This window comes from Saccopteryx leptura, chromosome 6 (genome assembly GCF_036850995.1).
Source record: "Saccopteryx leptura isolate mSacLep1 chromosome 6, mSacLep1_pri_phased_curated, whole genome shotgun sequence".
NCBI classification, from domain to species: Eukaryota; Metazoa; Chordata; class Mammalia; order Chiroptera; family Emballonuridae; genus Saccopteryx; species Saccopteryx leptura.
The window spans coordinates 29973782-29995868 of NC_089508.1; the positions used below are offsets into that span (position 1 = coordinate 29973782).

The 22087-nt window shown below is 42.1% G+C and overlaps 1 protein-coding gene and 1 non-coding gene across 7 annotated transcripts in view; both read right to left on the minus strand.

Moving 5' to 3' along the window:
- The window catches only part of SIPA1L1 (signal induced proliferation associated 1 like 1), a 372985-nt gene that overhangs the window by 348039 nt on the left and 2859 nt on the right, over positions 1 to 22087 (minus strand). The gene's annotated exons all lie outside the window — the stretch shown is intronic.
- Positions 21257 to 21332, minus strand: TRNAT-CGU (transfer RNA threonine (anticodon CGU)). Its single transcript has one exon. It is a non-coding gene; the product is annotated as a tRNA-Thr (tRNA).

Genomic DNA, 22087 nt, shown 5'->3' on the forward strand with positions numbered 1-22087 from the left:
GGTAATACTCAAAGGCAATGCTTTTACATAAGGGATCACTTACACACTTCTGAAGCCAGTTAATGATACTGATACTCACTGAGAAGGCGTCTCAATGCTCTGCCAAATATAAGATGGGTATTCGATTCAAAGGAAAGCGCAAGTATGCCTCCATGGAGATTCAAGACAAGTGGGCTTGTTAGTGCCAACCAAGCTCTGGGTCACTGGCTCTCACCTCCACCTCTGTCCCTGCAGTTCCACCCCACCACCACCACTGACCAGAATGGCTTTTACCAAATACTTTGTAGTGCACTTAGCTCTGGGGAAGGGTGGGGGGAGGGCGGGTAACATAACTATACTTGTCCCTAAGGACAAGGCAAATCAATTTGCTAAAGAAAACTTTGAGCTTGGCTAATTCAAAACAAAATTTTAGAAATATCAGAGCCTGTTGCAAAGGAGTTACTAAGACGAGTATCAGCTTTACTATGACTGCACGTGTACCATATGTGTTCTTTGGAGGCATCTGGCTCTGTTTTTTTTTTTTAAGAAATGGAAGTATTTCTGGGCTAGAAATGACACATGGCCTGCTCTCAAGTTTTTTATGGTTTCTCATATTTAGACTCTAACCTCAGTCAATCTTTCTGCAAGTTTCAGGACTGATATGATGCCCATTTATTAACAGGATTGAAACGAAAGGATACATACATTATGCTACAGGATGAGTGATTACCAAAGTTAGTCTGCAAAACAACACCAGCGTCTGTAGGTCCTCAGAGAAATGAGAAAAAAAGTGTTCCTGAGTATTTCATAAAGCTAAATTTATCCAATTTAAAGGCTTGCCTTTTATCTTGAGATTATGTTCTTTACATATCTCAATGTTTTTGGTATTCAAATGACTCTTTTAAAAAAAAATGCGGAAAATTTTAAATTACATGTATAAAATGCAAAAGTTTGGGTACAATTAACTCCAGATTTTCTTTGCCTTTCCTGTCTCCCACATCCTGACTCCCCTCCATCTGGTTGCTCAGACAATAAGTAAAAATAAATAAAATAAAACCTAATACCATTGTGACTCCTCCCCCACTCTGTGGTAGGCAGTTAGACAGATATGAGCCAGGCCCAGAAGATCACAGGGTGGAAAACGCCAAGTGCCTACCATCAGGCAAAACTGGGAAAACAAGGACCTAGCCCCCAGGGTAACATTCCTTCCCCTAGCAGATAGCAGTCACTGGTTCAGACCCTCCCCTAAGCTTCTTTCCTTCCCAGGCATGTCACTAGTCATGTGGCAGATCCCTTGGAGGAGGAACAAGGGGCAGAGGAGTGACCTCATGTGACTACCATGCAAGCCCTTGCATGACCCCTCCCTTAAGCATCAATCCCGTAGGGATAACGTCCAGCTCTCAGTTGTACTTACTGTATTTCCACTCCAGGCCCCTAAAAGCAGCAAAACCAGACAAGCGATGCCATGGCTGACACCAGGACCAGATGCTTTGACTAATGACCACCTGCCCGGAGTCAACCAATCAGTAGAGACCATGCCTCTGAAAGGACACACTTGGAAAGCTGATAAATATGCCATTGGAATCCTATCCTGAGACCTCCAGGTAAATACTCTCAAGCTGGAGGACCCAGTGCTGCTCTCTCTATGGAGCCACCGGTGCCTTTCTCTCCCCTCTTCCCCCAGCGCATTCTCTAGGCCTCTCTCCTAAGCTCCAAGGGCCCTTCCTAACTGTAACTTGTTCCCTGAGCCCACAAAGCTCAGCTGGCTCACTTTTCCACTGTTCACCTCTTCTACCTCTGTGACTTTCTAAATAAACTTCTGTTTGTATCTGAGTCTTGGTTCTGAATTCTTTCTTAGCCAGAATCCAAGTACCAACGTTGCTGAACTGAGGTCAGGTCTAACACCATTTTGCTGCCAACAAACCTACTTCCAGACCTCCAGTCAGCGTCTTTAAAAATACGAGGGGGCCCTGGCCAGTTAGCTCAGTGACTAGAGCGTTGGTCCCGCATATGGATGTCCCAGGTTCGATTCCCAGTCAGGGCACACAGGAGATGCAACCATCTTCTTCTCTTCCTCTCACTCTCCTCCTTCTCTCCCTCTTTTACTTCCACAGCCAGTGGCTTGATTGGTTCAAGTATAGGCCCCAGGCACTAAGGATAACTCAGTTGGTCCAAGCATCAGCCTTAGGTGCTAAAAATAGCTCAGTTGATTCAAGCATCGGCCCCAGATGGGGGTTGCCAGGTGGATCCCAGGCAAGACACATGTGGGAGTCTATATCACTATCTCCCACTCTCTCACTTAAAAAAAAAATCCAAGGGAAAGAGAAAAACTGAAAAGCTGAGAGGCTTGTAAGAAGGAAAGATGGGTAGCCGGTACCTACCTCCTGGACATCTATTACATGTCAGGCATTGTGTGTGCTGTCATACAACTAATGGCATTAGCTCTCCCATCTACTGGTACTGAATCCAAACTGTAGAAGGGCATTACAGAAACTGTCTCATTTTATGGTGACAATAACCTTCCAAGTTAAACATCACCACTGTTTCCCATCTCAAAAGGAAGAGAGATTAAGGAATTGCCTGAGATCACAGGAGCACACACTGCTGTTTTCTGAGGGCCTCTTGCCTTCTCTCCATCAAATTTCACCTTCAAGCCCTCTTCTACTGGACAGATCTCTGTGTTTGGCTTATTTTTTAAAAACCATTTTTAAAAGACAGGAAACATGAAAATGTTAATGGCAATATGTAAGGCCAGTAGCCACAGCCACCATCACAGCCGCCTGGCCCATGCATGTTCGCATTTGATTTGGACAGATGATAATGAAACAACGGAGCCAAGAACTGGTGGGCCATTATCTTTAATCCTAGCTTGCACCTGGCGGGCAAGAAATACACACAGTGGGAAAACACTTCCCTTTCCATTCAGGGCTCCCAAAGCCACTGACTCATCCGAGTTTTCCTAGAATCATAGGTTTGTACCTCACCAGCCTTATTCACCTCTGTTCCCCATCTCCTTCTCTCTGCACAAACTCTGCACAAACTTGGCTTCTCCCTCAGCACTCCACCATCTTGGCTGCTTCTCCTCTCCTCCACGTGGCCTTTTTCTGCCCTCTTTTATAGTGTAGAAATTCAAACCTTTAAGCCAATATACAATCTAGGAAGTCCCTGATACAAAGCCACCTATCTGAGGCATAATGGGATTCCTCATGAGAGTGTACCAGCCCCCACCATGCAACAGTCAAGGGTGTGAGGAAAAGCTTAGTTTTAAAACTACACCTTAATGACTTTGCCAGCTTACAGCCTATCTCCCACACACAATGCAAACTATAAGAGAGCAAACATATACATCATATTTACAAATTTATTTGACCCACACAATGATATTCCTTGGATGGTGGGAAGACAGATGACACTTTTTTCTTCTTCTCCAGCTTCCTTGTTTTCCAAATTCTCCATAAAACCTTATGCAATGCATGCATAATAATAAAAATAAAGTAGACAACACATTTAAATTATTCCCTTCAATTCCCACTGTATGCTTTTCTCTATTCTTCCTGAGTTCCGATGAGCTGGAAGCACCCTGAGAACAGGACTGCTAAATTTTCTGCACAAACCTCAGCACAATCCCTCATCCACAGCAGGTGCCTGACACACAACAGCTCAGGAAGTCTTTGTTAGGGACATGATGACTATCCAGGTAATATTTAGAAACAAACTTTGCCAACCAATAGCAGGTAGACCAAGGTAAGAATGGGGCATGTCCTTAATGGACTTATTTATTACAATTATGTGTCAGCATTAAAAAGGGAGGTTTCGAACAATCAAAGCATTTAAATTAAACAGGAAAGACTGCAACCTCAAGACGAGGTGACTACTCAAGGTGATTCGTTACTGCAGTGGTCAATGAAGAACAGGATGCTGAACAGACCTAAGGCCCTTGTGCATCCTGCTATAACAGGGGCACCCAGATTTGAACTTCTTAAATAGCCTCCGAGCTTGCTGCCCTGTTTAAAAGGCACATAATAACCTGGGTCAGCAGTCAAAGTTTAACAATACTCTTTAATATTAATCTTTGGGCCATGGCCCATTGGCTCAGTGGTAGAGCATTGGCCCAGCGTGTGGAAGTCCTGGGTTCAATTCCTGGCCAGAGAACATAGGAGAAGTGCCCATCTGCTTCTCCACCCTTCCCCCTCTCCTTTCTCTCTCTCTCTCTCTTACCCTCCCGCAGCCAAGGCTCCACTGGAACAAAGTTGGCTGGGGCGCTGAGGATGGCTCCATGGCCTCCACCTCAGGTGCTAGAATGGCTCCAGTTACAACAGCAATGCCCCAAATGGGCAGAGCATCGCCCCCTGGTGGGCACATGGGGTGGATCCTGGTCAGGCACATGTGGGAGTCTGTCTCTCTGCCTCCCCACTTCTCACTTAAGAAAAAATAAATAAATAAATAAAATTAATCTTTTTTTAAGATTAAATAAGCCTAAATACTAAAGTAAACAGGGGATTAAGATAAAAACCACTCCAGCCACGTTTTAAGCCACCAAAAATCCTTATCTTATCAACCAAAGCAGAAAATCTTGACTATTTATTTGACAGGAAAGAGAAGTCTTAAATATTTAGTTCAGAGAAATGACCTGTAAATAAAGTTTAAAGAAAGGTATAATAGATTCAATAAACCTACAAAGAAAAGTTCAACAGAAAAGTCAAGGTATTAAAAATGTTCTCCTTTTTCACCATGATCTACACTAATTTTTACTAATGACCTCAGTTCTGTTTGGTGAATCAAATGTATGTTTCCTAAAAGCACACTTGATTGCCAAGACTGAACTTACACCTATTTTTTTTTTCTTTTTTTGCGAGAGAGACAAAGAGAAACAGTGAGAGAGCCAGAGAGAGGGACAGACAGACAAGAACGAAGACAGATGAGAAGCATCAATTCTTTGTTGCGGCATCTTAGTTGTTCATTAATTGCTTTCTCGTATGTACCTTGACCAGGGGACTCCAGCTGAGCCAGTGACCCCTTGCTCAAGCCAGTGACCTTGAGCTTCAAGCCAGTGACCTTTGGGCTCAAGCCAGCAACCTCAGGGTTTTGAACCTGGGTCCTCATCATCCCAGGCCAATGCTCTATCCAGGCATCTGACATCTATTTTTAAATTTTCAATTAACTTCAGGTCACTAACCTCTCTAAAAATCTATATATTTCTAACATGCTTCCAGACTCTTAAGACACTTATTTCAAAACAAAGAAGATGGTGACTTGATGAGAGCATGATCATTTTAGGGCCACAGACGGAAGTCAATGACAGGATGACAACTTCACGGCAAACCCATGCTGCAAGATGAGAAAGTATCTCACCCAGAATATAAATTTCTCCTGTTTCCTGTCTTATTTTCAGCTAGAAAATAAAAAAAAAAGTGTTCTTACTAGAGAGGGAGGGTAAATTATGTGCTTATTACAAACTCTCTGAAGATTTCTAATTATTTAATCACAACTACAGATATTTACATCTCATCTAGCAACCTGTACTAGAAACGTCTGCAACTCCGGGTCTTGAACTTCCCTGGCACACGTGAGCCTACCGTGTGAGGTGGTTGCTCAGATGTCAGTTAAGCTCAGTTGGTCAGAGAGAACTAACAACCATTACTCTAACTCCACTTAGAAGGGTGACAATTACATATATTATCCAACAATTTTTTCTAGGAGCCTGAGGTACACATTACTCTTCTTCACCTCCTAAAGTTTACTCGTCTACCACTAAATTTTTCTTACTAAAGTCAGCCATAGGAGGTGAGAGAAATTACAAGAAGAATGTCACTCCTTTGCAAGCCCCTAGAAAAATGCAAACAGGTGGGAGTCTCAAAGCCAGGCAACTTACTAACCTTCCTAAGCCCCAGTTTTATTGCCTGTTAAATGCTGATATCTATTTCACAAGGATAAAATGACATGGTACAAATAAAGAACTGAACATAGAATTAATTACTGCTGAAGTTCAGCAAAAGACATTTATAACCATTATTAGCTGAGCACTCTGGAGGTTTATTTGACAGACTAAGTCCTACAAAAGATACAGGAGGCAAAAACATGCCAAATGGGTCACATGCCAATTCTGGGAAATCCTGATCATCACTGAAAACACAAAAAAACAGTCTCTGACTCTCCACTGTGGCTCAACACAGACAAATGATAAACTACGTAACCAGCTTTAAAATCTACCAGTAAGATCCAGCTTTCATTGGAGAATTGGGTGGAGAGCTTCCTATCATCAGGGTGGTACAGGGACTAAAACAAATTACCAGTTAACTAATAGGGTGCTACTCATAGCTACCCTATTATAAGCAGACAGGCTCTGTGGCATTCCAAATAATGAGATATATTCTATACACACAGCTAATACTTGACTGCCACTACCCTAGTCCCAACAGATGACTATTCTAGACAATTTCTCAACTCAGTAGCTGCTGCAATATATGTTAATACAAGAAGAAATTCTGTAACCGGGACTCAACATCCTGGCTCCACTTCAAAGTCCCAATGTCCACCTTTCAGCCTGTTATACAGATTAGCAGTGATGTGACATGAAGTGCCCGGCACACCAGGCACTCAATAAATAGTAGCCAATGTCCATTTTATTACTAGGAAGCAACGAAAGCAAAAGGCTATACCTGCCATGAAGTAACTGTAGATGGAGTGGCTCCTTTCCAACCAAGAAACTCAGCTGTAGGAAAACCACCAGGAAAAGAACAGAAGCAACAAGCCATCCGCCAAGGAGGAAGCCAGGAAACAGCAAGTTTACCCGCCAAGAATAAAATGTCAATGTGCCCATTCCTCCAGGGCGAATGAACAGACACAATTAGAAATGGTCCCTATCCTCAAAGAATCCACATCTACCTGACAAGAAATCACATGGTTTTATCTGTCATTCTCATTTCCAACCCCCTCTCCCCGCCCCCCACTCTAGATGCTTTGAAGTTAAAATCCACAACTTTACATTGCCACACATACAGGCACTCAATAAAATCTGGTAAACAAATGAGACACTCACAGGATCTCAGCAGTTTCCAAGCCTGGCTTCACAGTGTGCTTAATCTAAACTTTCCAAAAACCGAGACTGTGTACTTAAAATGCTCCCTAGGTAGTTGTGACACTCTATGGAGTCTGAGAACTACTAACTACTAACTACTAATTTCACTGACCCCCATGAATCATCTGAATGCACTTTACAACACCCCGTCCAGAAAGATCTAGCCTGTGCATACCTGTCATGCATGCATGCAGCTCTGCTAGGAAAGTTCTTTCAGCGTTCAAATATCTGTATTTACTCATTACTCCACTCTTTGGAGTCTGAGAAGAAAAAGGTAATCTCTCCTCCTTCCAGATGACAGACTTTCAACTCCCCTGACAATGGACGATGTCCCTTCTGAGCCTTCTCCCAAGATAAACATCCTTACTGAATCATGCATGAATTATTAAATGCTAAGCCCTTTAAGTATACAACACAGTGCTACAGCATTTCAGCGAAGGGAGAAATCAAGGTGAGTTCCAGAAACCAGAGAGAGCTCAGTGAAGGAGGAGGGCCTTGAAGGATGGGCACGATACAGACAGATTTCCGGGGCTGGCCCTGCGTCAGACGAGACAGGGAGACAAGGTGATGGGAAGGGACATGATATGCAGGGAAGGGGACCAGAGAGATAAAGTTATGAGTGAGAAACTTAGTACATGTCACAAAAATTTTTAATGGAATAGAACTAAAATTGAAAATGAACAAAGGCTCAAAGGAAGTCACAAGAGTAGGGAAGAGGAGAGAGCAGGGGCTCAGCGGATGAAGGCAGTGACAGTCCTGAAAAGGCCAAAGAACTCAGAGAAACAGGAAAGGAGAACGGTCACAAAAGCAAGAAGCAGAGTATGAGTCTGATGTGGCGAGGTACTGGGACCACTTTAGTTCCTCCACGGTGGCACCTGTTCCTAAGTGGTCCATTAGAAATAATCAGACAAGGCGGGCTGGAGACAGGCAGCAAGTGTAAAGGTGGTCCGAAAGGAGAATGCTACAGCCACCTAGATATAAAAGTCCAGGGTCCACTCAAAGATAGTAGTGATAAAACTAAGGAAAAGTTGAAAATGTGGGTCAGTTCAAAAGGAAAACAATGGCAAGGCTTGGCCCCAGACCAGACCACAGGTAAAAGAAAGATAAGAATCAGAGCCCTGGTGGGTAGCTCAGTTGGTTAGAGCATCATCCTGACACACCAACGTTGCAAGTCCAATCCCTGGTCAGGGCACATATAAGAATCAACCAATGAATGCATAAATAAGTGGAACAACAGATCCCTGTTTCTCTTTCTCTTTCTCTCTCTCATCAATAACTTTAGCTCTCTCATCTTTAGTGCACAGTGGATAGAGCATCAACCTGGAGTGGATAAAGCGTCAACCTGGAATGCTGAGGTCACTGGTTCAAAACCCTGGGCTTGCCCGGTCAAGGTGCATACAACAAACAACAAGCAAGCAATGAACAACAAAAGTGAAGCAACTATGAGTTGGTACTTCTTACTCCTGTCCCCCCCCCTCCCCATAAAATCAATAAATAAAATCTTTAAAAAAACTTTTAATAATAAATTAAATAAATAACTTTAAAAAGAGAGAGAAAGAAGAATCCGAGATGATTTCTAAGAGGCGTCTAGAAAACTCAAGGAAGAGTGGCCCATGCTCAGGCAAGGAGCACTAGCACCAGGTGGCTTTTTGTTTGGGAAAGCTGCTAAGTTCACTATCCGCTCTGCAAACACACATGGTAACGTGGCTTTGCTATTTTTCTCTGGTACCAGCACAGGCCACAGTTTCTGTGTCAGCAGACAGGAAGTATCTGTTTTGGAATTTGAAATCTGTAACATTACCACCAAAGTTAAAATTCTCCAAAAGAATTAAATATGCTTTGATAGAGCTAGGTGAAAGAGGCAAGTCACAGAAGACCATATTGCATGACCCCACTTACAGGAAACATCTAGAATAGGCAAATCTATAAAAATGAAAATAAAACTAATGGTGGCCTCAGACTGGGGGGTGGGGAGGTTAGGAGGGGGTGGCAAGAAATGGAAGTGACTGCGAATGGGATTGGAGTTTCTTCTGGGGGTGATAAAGGCATTCTGAAATTGTTTATGGAGACGGTTACACAATTCTACAAGTGTACTCAAAACTACTGACTTGAGCACTTCAAATGGGACAATTGTATAGTAAGTAAACTACCTATAACACAATAAGTGTTACTAAAACAAAGCAAAAAAGTCTTAGGCGTGCATAAATAGGTACTGTGACTTCAGAAACGTAGAGAATCTCCCCAGTAAAAAATGACTATCAGATAGACTCCAGTTCAAACAAAAGCCACCAGGTGATCTGGAAAATATTAAAAGGTATTTTAGAAAGTCTAGGTAAGTTGTATTCCTTCCAGAGTGAAACAAGCATAGAAAAGACAGAGATTTAAACATAGACATTTCTTTAAAATTATTTCTTACAACTGATCTAGACATTCTAATATGTTCTTCAGAAGGAAAGACGAGGAGATGACGTCAGAGTAATGGCGGGGTAGGAAGCGATACCGATAAATCTCCCCCAAAACTCAACAAGATCTTCAACCAGAAACAGAAAAACCTATCCTAGGAGCCTCCAGATGCTTCGCAATACACCCGAAGGTATGGTCGACAGAAGGAAAGACAGTGGCATGGGGTTTTCTTCCAACAGTTATGTCAAGTGATATTTTATCAGATACCTACAGTTCGGTTTTTTAGAAGCTGAAGTAAAATGATGTATAGTAAGTCAATTCAGTGAAAAGCAAAATATTGCGTAACATAACAATTACCAAGCAGATGAGTAAATCTATTTTATAAATTTGAGGACCTCATGAAAACATTAACATAGAGAGATGTTCTCATTAGAAAGATACCAGAGAACAACTCAAATACTTTCTGCCTCTACCATCATCTACTGACAGAGCTCCTGCCCCTCTGCCGCATTCCCTCATTAAAGCCACCACTGTCCTCTTCCCACTGAACACCTGGCACACTTACTGAGACAGAGTTCCCGACGACTGTCAGTTACTCATCAACATGTGTCAGGCCCTCACAGGCACGTAACTTCACTTTCTAAGTCATGTAACCAGCACCGGGTACATACAGCCAACACCCAGCTGAATCTTGTGAACCAGCAATGTTCAACACTTTCCATCTCACGGTACAGATTAATTACTAAAATTCTGCAGCACATCAAAAAATTATCTTTTTGGCTGAACTGACAAAAAAAGAGGTGGGGGGTGTGTATAATTTTGACTCATACCAAACAAGTTATTGATGTGTTGGCTGTTGTCACGTTTTTTATTTCACAATCTAAGGTAAAAGTCATATACCTAACTAAATAGCCAGGTGTTGTGTGTTTTAATACATCTAGTGGCACCCCACCCCGCTGTGGTACCCCAGTTGGGAATCGCTGTTGTAAATGATGATGAAACTAGCAGGGCGGGGAGAAAGAGCAGCAGTATTTCTATTCAAACTGCCTCATGGATGAGAACGAGAGCCAGCACCACATCTCTTGAGTGCAGATGTTCCTAAAGCAACATCTCACTGTTGGGAAGACATCAATTATCAACAAATAACTGCATTTTAAGGATACAACTATTTATTACAACCTCTAAAGAGAGACATTTAATAAATTCCAAATACCACTGATTGAAATATAAAACTGATGCTTTCAACATTTTCACTTGTATCTTAAACAAATTTTAATTCAGTGGGTTCAAATATGTATTTAACATTGTTCATCTGCTTATAACAAAGTTTTAAGCAATCATAAAAAGTAGGAGGATACAAACAGTTGCTCTAAACCAAGACACATGGAGAGCCGTCTCCCCAGTAAATCCGATCTATGAGACTGTACTTGTTAACTGAGCTAATTCATGGGAAGCCTAAAACAAAGAAGACTTTGAGAAAGGTAAGGACCTTTTTGTTTTCCCACTACAACATCCTCCCACCTAAATAAAATTACTTTCGCCTAAAACTATGTCTACTAAGGGGCAAGTCTGGAGTCACACATGTAGTGCTCCAATGGCTAGGCACAAAATGAAGCCCATGACACTCTGGAAGGAACCAGAATGCCAAGTTCTGCCAGAAGCTGCCCAGGAATCACAGAATAGATCAAAGAAAGCTTCCCATCTAGTCAGAGAGAAAGTCAGCCTTTGGGGGGCAAATGCCAACTCTCTATAATACATTCTGGGCTGTGAGGTAAGTTGCTCAAGAGAGACCACAGAGTACAGAAGATGGTAAGTCTACTTTCCAGAAATAATGTCAGCACTGTAGGACATAACTTTAGAAGCTTTAACTTTTTCTTTTTCTCATTGGATCTCAAGAATTCCAAGAAGGGCTCCCCATTTCACAAATGAGAAAACTGAAGACCTACCCAGCTGCCAACTTTACTTCTTCACTTGCCCATCTACTGGCATCTCAAACCCAACATGTACAAATCAGCTCTTCATTCCCCACCCAAACCTGCTCCTCCAGTCTTCCCCACTTCTATAAATGGCACCTCCATTACTCCAGTTGCTCAGGCCAAAAACCCTGATGTTATCCCCGACTCCACTCTTCTTCACTCCCTATCATCTCACCCTGCAGTGAGTCACACCAGTCCCACTTGGGTTACATCCAGAATCCGGCCACTTCCCATCACTCCTACTACTGCTATCATCACATCTCACCCAGATTATCGCTAGAACCCCTTCATACCTCCATTTCTACCTTTGCCTCTTCTCACCCCCACTTTATTCTATTCTCTATACAACAAATCTTCCAATGTTCTTTAGTGACAATGAGACCAGATTTTCAACAGCCAACAATCCACATGACAGAAAACTTTTGTTTTACTTTGCATAACTTAATCTTATAGCACATAAGAAATATTCTGTAGAATTTCTAACAACAAATTAAAATGAAAATATCACTTTATAAAGCCACAGAAACTCACACTGGGTTATCCAAATATCACGTATTCAGCAGCATAGGCAATTGCCAGCTAACTTTCACAGTGCTGTTACTAAGTTCTTCAGTGGGACTTCTGCATTCAGTGACACAATGTCACCATATTTCAAGTCTACCACACACATAAATGACAAGAACTCTAAAAGATCCGGAACTAAGCACCAAAAAGAAGTGATAAGTATTTCTAAATCCCCCACACTGGCACTACACCAATCATCCGAAATAGGAATTAAGTTTCTAGGGTGTACAAGTAACAGTAGAAAGGTTAGATTCAGAACTAACTTATACCAAAAATACAAGGAAAGACTCTCAAAGTTAAGTTAAAATGCTGACTGTTTTCAGGTCAGAGTGAAACTAATGTTAAAATTATCCAGCATTATAAAATTTTCCCATTAAAATGTTTTACAGTTAAAAACAAAAACTCTACATTTCTATTTCTTTAGTTCTTTCAAAAACATTTCTACTATCTGCAGAAAGCCCCAAATCTCACTAAGTCACACTAATAAATTCACAGAATTTTAACAGCTGGCCTTCAAGGAAAGTGAATTCAAACGCCAACCTTCATTCTTTTACAAATGAAAGAGTACCTGGTATATAAGAAAGGCACATGGAAAATTTGTTACACGAATGAACAAATGAAAGAGGATCCAAAAAGGGTATATGGTTCTTTTACAATCTGACAACTAATGGAAAAATTCAGAATTAGCCAAAACTAGGTTTCTAGATTCTCTTGGCACAGGCGTGAAAGAAGAAACCAAGATTTAAACACCTTATTTGGCTCCTCAGGAAAACCTTAACCAAGATTCATTAAAGCCAGTTTCCTTTAGTTGTTACTGTACTTAGAAAAGCACTTGATAAAATAAATTTAGCCAAGGCATATCTCCTTGGAAACCAAAAGGCAGAACTGTCTAGTGTTTCTTCCTTCCTCTACACAAAGAATATTTAATATAGGATAATTTTCATAATAAACTACAATTGTTTCATATCATAAGCAACACAGGTGGCCTTCGACTAAAAGAAAATATCCACCAGGACGACAGGATAGAACGCTGGAAAGGACAACAACCCCCAGAAGAGGATCTGCCTCACGAGAGCCAGAGCCACATGTCTGTCCTTCCTTCACCAGAAGAGCCACCAGCCCCTGGCACATGGTGGGAGTCGATAAATACTTATGGGATAAATGAGTAACTTACTGCTGAAGAACCTCCCGTGTAGACATATATTCATTTGGTCATCACTGAATCACTCTTTACTTCAGGCCTACTATATGTAAGCAGACTACAATATTCCTCCACAGAAAGTCTACTGAATCTCCCTTCACGTAATACCCCTGACCAAAAGGATCCTCACAGCTTTACTAAGAGAGTGAGAAAGTAGGTTTTAAGTATCCTAAATTACTTATCAAAGCAGCCACTCAATTTGGTACTCTGGCTCCAGTCTCTCTCCTTCAGTTCATCTATACAACCCAGGTTAGTTTTCTGTTGTTTTCACTTTGTACAAATTAAAACAGTGTGGTGGCTAAGTACTCTGTCTCTGTATGCAGCCCACTGCAATTCAATGAGCAGATATGAAAAATCAGAAACTACTGGATTGGAACAGGAAAGGCAACATAGTGTCAAGGAGAAAAGTCACAAGTGACAGTTCTTTTTTTTTTTAAGATTTTATTTATTCATTTTAGAGAAGGTGGGAGAGAGGGAGGGGAGGAGCAGGAAGCATCAACTCCCTTATGTGCCTTGACTGGGCAAGCCCAGGGTTTCGAACCGGCGACCTCAGCATTCCAGGTCGACGCTTTATCCACTGCACCACCACAGGTCAGGCACAAGTGACAGTTCTTATAATAACAGATCTCACGGCAAATCTTTTTTCTAGGGGGTAGGGGGTTGTTTTTTATTTATTGAGGTAAAATTCACATAAACTAAACTGAGCACTTTACAGTATACAATATAGTGACAGCACATTCACAATGTTTTATAACCATCATCTTTATCTCCTTCCAAAATGTTCCTGATCCCCTCTCCACACAAAAGGAAATGCATATCCATTAAGAAGTCAGTCCCTCTCCAGTCTCCCCACTCACAAGTCCCTGGCAACCACTAATGTGTTTTCTTCTTAGCTTTTCTTTTTAATTGAACTTATTGGAGTGACACAGGTTAATAAAATTCTATAGGGTTCAGGTGTACCATTCCAGAATACATCATCTGTACCCTGCACCACACATACACTACCCCAATGAAAATCTTGAGATTACAACTAGAGGGGTTCATTAAAGACTTCCCTACAGCACTGGGATGCAATTGCTATAGATGGTTTGGGGTATTTATACCTCTGACATACACATCTAACCTTCAAGATCAATTCAAAGTCCACCACCTTTTAGAAGCTTTCCCAAACCATTGGATTAAACATCTGTGAAAGCACTTTGTAAACTAGCAATTGCTAGCCCACAGCTCTTACTACACCAGTTGCTAATTGACAGCCTCACATAACTTCTGCCATTTAAATCATGTTACCTCCTTTTTTAGGTGTGGCTAGTTCCTTCAAAAAAAGTGAAAAATTTCAATTGTTTTCTCTATTGTCAACTTCTCTATTACTTCTCTATTACTCAACTCCTACAACAGCATAAATTAAAGTAAATGGCATTCACACTTCCTGATTTCAAAATATATATTACAAAGCTAATGTAATCAAAACTGGTGACGCTGGCATGAAGACAAATAGAGCAGCAGAACAAAATAGAGGGCCTAGAAATGAAACATCACTCGTGGTCAACTGGTCATCAACAAGGGTGCCAAGACCACTCAGTGGAGAAAGGACAGTCTCTTCCACAGCTGGTACTGGGGAAGCTGGATATCCATGCAGAAGAATGAAGTTTAAACTCTTATCTGATACTATATATAAGAGCTGAGGATAGCTCGGTTGATTTGAGCATTGGTTCCAGACAGTGGTTGCCAGGTGGATCCCAGCTGGGGCACATGTGAAGTCTGTCTCTCTATCTCCGCTCCTCTCTTTAAAAAAAAAATGTATTAAAGACTTAACATAAGAACAAAAACTACAAATCTCCTAGAAGAAAATGTAGGGGGAAAGCTTCAAGCACTTTACATAACATTCATTTCTTGAATGTGACACTGAAAGTACAGGCAACAAAACCAAAAATAAACAAGGGAGACCACATCAAACTTAGATACTTTGGTGCATCAAGAGTGATCACATTCAAAAGGGTGAAAAGGCAACTTACAGAATGGGGAAATTATATATTTGCAAGACAAAAGGGGTTTAATATACAGAATATATAAAGAACTCATACAGCTCAGCAACAAAAAATCAAATAATCCAACTGAAAAATGGGCAGACTTGGATAGACATTTCTCCAGAGATGATATATAAATGACCAACAAGCGTACGAAAGGTGCTCAATATTACTTATCATCAGAGAAGTACAATTCAAAACCATAATGAAATATCATCTCACACCCACTAGGATGGCTACTATCAAAAAAACAAAGCAAGTGTTGGCAAGGATGAGGAGTAATTCTTATACATTGATGGTGGGAAAGCAAAATGATACAATCACTATGAAAAATAGTATGAAGGTCACTTAAAAATTAAAAATAGGGGCCCTGGCCCCCTGGCCGGTTGGTTCAGTGGTAGAGCATCAGCCTGGCGTGCGGGAGTCCTGGGTTCAATTCCCAGCCAGAGCACACAGGAGAAGCGCCCATCTGCTTCTCACCCCTCCCCCTCTCCTTCCTCTCTGTCTCTCTCTTCCCCTCCCGCAGCCAAGGCTCCATTGGAGCAAAGTTGGCCCGGGCGCTGAGGATGGCTCTGTGGCCTCTGCCTCAGGTGCTAGAATGGCTCTGGTTGCTGCAGAGCAATGCCCCAGATGGGCAGAGCATCGCCCCCTGGTGGGCATGCCGGGTGGATCCTGGTCGGATACATGCGGGAATCTGTCTGACTGCCTCCCCGTTTCCAACTTCAGAAAAATTTTTAAAAAATTAAAAAAAAATTAAAAATAGAACTACCACATATTCTGGCAATTCCACCTCTGGGTATATACCCAAAAGAATTGAAAGTAAGGTCTCAAAGAGATACCCATCTTCATAGCAGCACTATTTGCAATAGTCAAAAGGTGGAATCAACCTAAATGTCTGGGTAAACAAATAAACTGAAAAACAAAAATGGAATATACATAAAATGGAATATTATTCAGCCTTAAAAGGAAAGAAAATCCTGTCACATGCCAACATGTATAAACCTTGAAGAAATAATGCTAAGTGAAATACTCCACAGAAAAACAAATACTGCATGTTCCCACTTATGTGAAGTATCTAAAAGAGTCTAATTCATAGAATTAAAAATCAGAATGTTAGTTGCCAGGGATGAGGGAAGAGGAAATGGGGAGCTGCTTAATAAGTATAGTTTCAGGGTTAAGAAAAAATTTTTTTTTTATCGAGAGACAGGAAGGGACAGAGAGTGAGAGTAAGAAGCATCAAATTGTAGTTGCTTCACTTTAGTTGTTCATTGATTGCTTTTCGTGTGTGCCTTGATGGGAGGGCTCAAGTAGGGCCAGTAACGCCCTTGCTCAAGCCAGCAACCTTAGGCTTCAAGACAGCAACCTTTAGTCTCAAGCCAGCAACCTTGGGATCACCCTGCAATCAAGCTGGCAGGCCTGAGCTCAAGCCTACAGGTCCACGCTGAAGCTGACGGCCTTGGGGGGTTTCAAACCTGCAACGCTGCCCGGTAGACACCGTAACCACTGTGCCACCACCAGTCAGACACAAAAAAAATTTTTAAGATTAAAAATATGACTGTTAGAGGAACTGTAAGGATCTTATAATGTATCAAACTGGAATTCCTACCTAGGCAAATAATTGAGAATATGAATAAAAAAAACAAATTATAGAAAAATAGTAAAACAGCCAAAGTAAACTGATCGTTCAGCACATCGTCCATTGCTTTTTATTTCTCAACAGCTTTATTCTGAGAAGTTCAGAACTTACTCTAAAAGGAAGCAAGACACTGAACCACAAAAACCAGTCAATGACTGTACTTGTACCTTTGGTAAAAGGCGTTGTGGAAAAAGTGGACCAAGAAAAGATTAACCAAAATTCACTACTGGGTCTGTGAAATTCATTTAACCTGGACCTGCTCTGGGGGAGGAGACAGGAAAAAGGAGTCCAGTGCCGACTCTGGCTGGATGTTCTGTCTGCTCAAGTTGCCTCTGAGTGACCTCTGTGTTTGTACAAATGTAACTCTCCCTCTCTAAGCCAGCATTCTCCAACAAGCATGCATTCTCCTCCTGCCTCTCCTGAACTGAAAAAATGGAAATCTAACATTATGTAATTGCCCGTTTCCCACAGTTTAAAGTTAGGCATACTACAATCCTAATTAAAGGGAAAACTTAGTGCAACATGACAAGTAACAAATCAGAAATCTAAAGGCTGAACAGTCTCATCACAGACCTCCAGAGGCAAAGAGGAATGGCTTCCCTGAGTCTGTGGCACACCCACCAGGCACTGCTATTCACTAAGGTCCAACTAAGGAAACCCCTGACAGTCCCCCTGTGTCATTTTGGTGTCATCTCTCTAGATCTTCAAGAAAACAACTCGTGTTCTATTTGCAGCTAGATTTACCTTACTCTCCCCAGGCCAAAATAAAAGGAGAAAGTAGATATGGACTGGCCTTTTTAGCCTCAAAGGACACACGAGATAGACTGGCTTACCCTTATGATCACAAACCTGATCATACTCATGTCGGTCCATCCCTCACTCAAATCATCTGTGTTTAAGAATGCCAAACAGCCCTGGCCGGTTGGCTCAGTGGTAGAGCATCGGCCTGGAGTGCGGAAGTCCCAGGTTCGATTCCCGGCCAGGGCACACAGGAGAGGCGCCCATCTGCTTCTCCACCCCTCCCCCTCTCCTTCCTCTCTGTCTCTCTCTTCCCCTCCCGCAGCGAGGCTCCATTGGAGCAAAGATGGCCCGGGCGCACTGGGGATGGCTCTGTGGCCTCTGCCTCAGGCACTAGAGTGGCTCTGGTCACGACAGAGAGACGCCCCGGATGGGCAGAGCATTGCCCCCTGGTGGGCGTGCCAGTGGATCCCCGTCGGGCGCATGCAGGAGTCTGTCTGACTGACTGCCTCTCCATTTCCAGCTTCAGAAAAATACAAAAAAAAGGGGGGGGGGGAAGAATGCCAAACAAAAGGGAGTCTTACCCATGTTTCTCTGACTCATTCTAGGGCTCATCGAGAGCCTATAAAATAATTAAATTAGCTTCATTTAAGAATAATTGACTTATATACAGTAGACCCTTGAACAACACAGAGGTGAGAAGCCCTAACCACCACCACCCCCAGTGCAGTCAAAAATCTCATTATAACTTTTGAGTCTCTGAAACCTTAAGTACTAGAAGTCCACTGTTGACTGGAAGCCTCCATGATAACATAAGTAGTCAATTAACACATATCATGTATATGTACTATATATTATATTCTAGTAAAGTAAGCTAGAGAAAAGGATACATGATTAAGAAGATCTTAAGGAAGAGAAAATACATTCACAGAATTTACTGGGGGAAAAAAATCTCCATATATGAGTAGACCCATACAGTTCAAGCCTGGTTGTTCAAGGGTAAACTGTATAACCTTTGAGGAAAAAAAAAAACAAAAACACACACACACACAAAAAGTAAAATTCCAGTGAGGCCAATTTATTTCCCATACCCCAAAAATAATAGAAGTGCAGTGGATACAAGTTTAGATTTTCAAGCTCAAGTGATAGTGAAACACCCACATTTTAAAAAACACAGTACGTGGAACAAGACACAAGTTTTTGTGTGAGCATCTCCCGGAACAAGGAGAGCCCCTCATTTAAAGGGCAGCCACCCAACGAGCAGGAATGTTTCTTGTGGCCTGGCTCAGATTACCCCTCTGGAAGGTAGGGTAATGCTATATAAATCAGTCACGTTCTCAACAGGAAGTTCCTACAACATTTTCCTGTTTTCTGCGCCGTTATCCTTCCACCTGACCGATCCTCCCTACCCCCACCCCCTGCCCCGGCGCTACCCCTACTTGTAGCTGAGAAAGAGGTCTAAAAGTTGCCAAGGCTCCAGAAATAAGGGAGACACAACCACTTCTTTTACAAATGAAAAATGGGTATAAGAAGAGAAGAAAATGGTAAACTAGAATAAATTAAGTTTGGCTTCTCTAAAGAACATACAAGTACATTGTGCTCTGAGTTAACAAAGATTCCTTTTTAAAAAAAAAAAAGCCTACAGGCTCTACCACTAAATACTTTAACTCATAATTTCTTTTTCCATAACTTTGTAACTTGAGTAACTCTAACTAAAGCTTAGTTACTGAATACGACATCAATGCTGTTTTCATACGTTTCCAACCTTTGTGTAGATTTTGTTTCCTTAAGTTTTGCTGCTTCTCATTTTAGATTTTTAATGAACACTGAACACTTAAATGTAAGGGGGGGGAAAGTAGTAAACAAGTTTTAACATAACAGACTCTAAGGTGGGGGGGGGGGGAAGAAACAGGAAACAGGAGTACAGCTAACTCTGCAAACCTGCCTTCCTATCACTGACTAGTTCTATAACCTTCAACAAATCATTTCACCTTTCTGGTCTTCAGTTTACCTCTCTGTAAAATGGGGAAGATGGACCACATGAGTTTTGCTCAAAATCCCTTCTAGGTCCAACATTCTATGAATCTGTTCATCAGAAAAAAAATGCAATTGCAAATAAGATTTTATGGTTTACACAGTACTCTCACACCATTTTTGCGGCAAAGCTATGAGGCAAGTATTATGTCCATCTCTGCAGAAAAAGTTTTTCAGACTGTTCAGAAAAAGGTTCAATTATATATATATATATATATATATATATATATATATATATATATATATATATATATTTTTTTTTTTTTTTTTTGTATTTTTCTGAAGCTGGAAACGGAGAGGCAGTCAGACAGACTCCTGCATGCGCCCGACCGGGATCCTCTTGGCATGCCCACCAGGGGACGATGCTCTGCCCATCCGGGGCGTCGCTCTGTTGCAACCAGAACCACTCTAGCGCCTGAGGCACAGGCCATGGAGCCATCACCAGTGCCCGGGCCATCTTTGCTTCAATGGAGCCTTGGCTACGGAAGGGGAAGAGAGAGACAGAGAGGAAGGAGAGGGGGAGGGGTGGAGAAGCAGATGGGCGCTTCTCCTGTGTGCCCTGGCCGGGAATCGAACCCGGGACTTCCACACGCCAGGCCGACACTCTACCACTGAGCCAATCAGCCAGGGCTTGGTTCAATTATATTTTAAGATTATCATAGCTGGCTGGCCCTGGCTAGATAGCTCAGTTGGTTACAGTATCACCCCAAAGCACAGAGGTTGTTGGTTTGATCCCCAGTCAGGGCATATACAGTCTCTCTCTCTCCCTTTCTGTCTCTCTAAATTCATTAAAATCAAAATATCTAAAAAATTTAAAATATATATATATATATTTTATCATAGCTGGAAAATTTAAGCCTAGGCCTTCTGAGAACAAATACTGTAGTATTTCATTATTTCAAAATCATTTCTCAAAATATTTTTTTCTTCTTTTTTATTTTTCTTCCTTTCCAAGTAAGAGGTAGGGAGGTAGAGAGACAGACTCCCGCATGCACCTGAACCAGGATCCACCCAGCAACCCTCATCTGGGGCCAATGCTCTGCCTATCTGGAGCCATGCTCGCAACAGAGCTATTTTTAGCACCTGAGGCAGAGGTTATAGGGAGCTATCCTCAGTGCCCCAGCCAATGTGCTCAAGCCATTCAAAAACTATAGCTATGGAAGAGGAAAAGAGAGAAAGAGAGAGTGAGAGAGAGAGAGAGAAGGAGGACAGAGGGAAGAAGCAGATGGGCGATTCTCATGGGTGCCCTGACTGGGAATTGAACTCGGGACATCCACATGCTGGGCCGATGATCTACCACTGAGCCAACAGACCAGGGCCCAAAAAATTACTCTTTTTTTTTTTCTGAAGTTGGAAACGGGGAGGCAGTCAGACAGACTGCCGCATGCGCCCGACCGGAATCCACCTGGCATGCCCACCAGGGGGCGATGCTCTGCCCATCGGGGCGTCACTCTGCTGCAACCAGAGCCATTCTAGCGCCTGAGGCAGAGGCCATGGAGCCATCCTCAGCGTCCGGGGCCAACTTTGCTCCAATGGAGCCTTGGCTGCAGGAGGGGAAGAGAGAGACAGAGAGGAAGGAGAGGAGGAGGGGTGGAGAAGCAGATGGATGCTTCTCCTGTGTGCCCTGGCCGGGAATCGAACCCGGGACTCCTGCACACGAGGCCGACGCTCTACCACTGAGCCAACCAGCCAGGGCCCCCAAAAATTACTTTTAAAGTATTTAATTATTAAATTATTTCAAAAATTAATTTAAATAAGTTAAAATTCAAAACTAATTGCCTGCTATGCAAAACCTTCATGGGAGCATCAGAGTATCATTACACCAAACCGGGGAAAGTTACTACAAATGGTCCTACTGCACAAAAGTTCCTTGAGGCCAAGAAGACAGTTTAACATACCACTGGAATCACAGAATCCAAGAAAGAGCATGCCTTCCATATAGAGAGGCACTCGGTAAACACTGTTCGACTAGCCACAAATCTCAAAAGTTTAAGAATATAGTTATATTACAGGGGGAGAGGTCTGAATTTGAGATATGAGTTTCTGTGATTTGAGTCAAAAGAAAGAAAAAAAGCATGCTGCTTCACCGGAGCTCTGACTCTACATTAATGGAGATGAGTCTATTTGTCTTCCTCAGAGAGAGTCCAATTTGGTCACTGAACCAGAAGGCCCAAATCTGAGATTCCACCAGAAAATCTTCGGACTATTCATACTTAAGTGCACTGATGTGCACAACAGAGAGGACCAACAGGAACACAAAACCAAATTATCATTAACCCACGATATACTTCCCTCTAAATGGGAAAGATTCAGGGAATCTGAACTCTTATATGTTTCCCCTCTTCTCATGTTCCTGATTCACAGGTCAAAGAGATACAGGACAGCCATTTAAAAAAAAAAAAAAAAAATCAAACTGCAAACTTGAAAATATACAATTTCGACTCACAGTCA